We start from the raw sequence: 2,058 nt of genomic DNA, 5'->3' as shown, positions 1-2,058 counted from the left end.
CCAACCTTTTACTCACCGAGTACGGCATGACACTCACACTAGCCCCTAGATCACATAAGGCTTTGTTGATCGTCGTGTCGCCAATGGTACACGGTATTGAGAAGCTTCCCGGATCCTTTAACTTTGGAGGTGAACTCCCTTGACGTATTGCACTACTCACCTTAGTGAAGGCGATAGTCTCAAGTTTCCGGATCGACTTCTTCTTTGTGAGGATATCTTTCATGTATTTTGCATAGGCCGGTACGTGATTGATTAATTCCGTGAAAGGAATTGAGACTTCTAAGTTCTTCACAATTTCCATGAACTTTCCAAGTTGATCATCAAATTTGGGCTTGGCTTGACGACTTAGAAAAGGAAGTCTAATCACAATGGGCTCCTTTTCTTTGGCCTTGTCTTCATTTTTCTTTGAACTTTCTTCTTTTGATGATTCCCCTTCTTTGGGGCTTTGCACAACAACTTCATTTTCACTAGCTTTCACAACTTCATTCTCAACTTGCTCCTTCGGTGCTTCATATCTTGTACCACTTCTCAAGTGAATGGCACTAACCGTTTCATGTCTAGGGGGATTACTTTGAGGTGGTAATTGCCCCTTTTGTCTTTGTGAGCTTGAAGATGCTAGTTGAGTCAATTGTGTTTCCAACATCTTGGTGTGAGCTAGAATGTTGTTGATGGTGGTGTCTTTTGCTTGGCTATCTTTTTTGCATTTGAGTGAAAAATTCTTGTTGATTCTTTTGCATTTGGAGGACCGCTTTTTGGACATCAAAACCTTGGTCATTTTGGTGATTGTATGGATTTTGATTTTGGTAACCTTGGTTTTGATTGTAAAAGGGTCTTTGATTTTGGTTTCTCATGGGTGGTGGAGTGTATGTTGTTTGAGGGTTTTGAACATTTTGGCTTTTGTATGAGAGATTTGGATGGAATTTGGTGTTTTCATTGTAAAAATTTGAATAAGGGGCACCACTTTTGTAAGCTTGGAAAGCATTAACTTGTTCGGTTGTTCCCCTACACTCACTTGGGTCATGACCCAAAGTTCCACAATTCTCACATATCCCACTTGGGATTGATGAGGATGCCGTCATGGCATTAACATGATGCTTTGATGATTTTGAGTTTTCCTCAAGTCTAGCCATAGCTTGTTCAAACTTCAAGTTGATTGTGTCAATGTGAGCACTAAGTTGAGCACACAATTGAGTAACGGAGTCCACTTCATACTTTCCTCCTCTAGTAGCCTTGCGAGGTCTACTATATTGTGAATTATGGACCGCCATTTCCTCAATCTTGTTCCATGTTTGATTGTCATCAACTTCGGTGAACATTCCATTTGATCCCATATTGAGAATGTTCCTTGAATCTTCATATAAACCATTCCAAAATTGTTGTACCAAAAACCATTCGCTAAGTCCATGGTGAGGACATGAGCGACAAATACCTTTGAACCGCTCCCAAGCTTCATACAAAGATTCTTCATCCCTTTGCTTAAAACCCGTAATTTGAGCTCTTAGCATGTTAGTCTTTTCCGGTGGGTAGAATTTTTTGTAGAAAGCTAGAGCTAACTTCTTCCAAGAATCTATTCCAAGGGTGGCCTTATCAAGGCCCTTCAACCATTGCTTTGCGGTGCCGATTAACGAAAAAGGAAATAAGACCCATCTAATTTGGTCTTGAGTCACGCCCGTTTGAGAGATAGCATCACAATAATCGCAAAAGGTTTCCATATGAGAATGAGGGTCCTCACTAGGCATTCCCCCGAATTGGCTCCTCTCAACTAATTGGATGAAGGCGGACTTGGCAATGAAATTTCCGGTGAGATGTTGCGGTGTAGGAGTACCATTTGGTAGATTCTCCTCGGTGGGTATAGAGTGTGACGAGAATTTAGGCATTGTAGGTGGATTTTGTGTGGTATTGTTTAATGGGTTCTCTTCTCCTTCTATTACGAAAGGATTGACAAACTCACTAGTGGGTTGAACAACTTCACCAACACCTCCCAAATTCCTCCTAACAAGTCTCCTATTATTCGTCAAGGTTCTTTCGATTTCACGGTCAAAAGGTAACAAATCACTT

At 41.1% G+C, this 2,058-nt stretch overlaps 1 non-coding gene across 1 annotated transcript; it reads left to right on the top strand.

The window, feature by feature from the left end:
- The first annotated feature begins 1,398 nt into the window (after positions 1-1,398).
- LOC141610007 (small nucleolar RNA R71) lies at positions 1,399-1,505 on the top strand. The gene has a single exon (XR_012527903.1). It is a non-coding gene; the product is annotated as a small nucleolar RNA R71 (small nucleolar RNA).
- The last annotated feature ends 553 nt before the right edge of the window (positions 1,506-2,058 follow it).

Source organism: Silene latifolia, chromosome 10, assembly GCF_048544455.1.
Source record: "Silene latifolia isolate original U9 population chromosome 10, ASM4854445v1, whole genome shotgun sequence".
Taxonomy (NCBI): domain Eukaryota; kingdom Viridiplantae; phylum Streptophyta; class Magnoliopsida; order Caryophyllales; family Caryophyllaceae; genus Silene; species Silene latifolia.
Note: the sequence above shows the minus strand (reverse complement) of the source record. Positions and strands in the feature narration are given on the sequence as shown.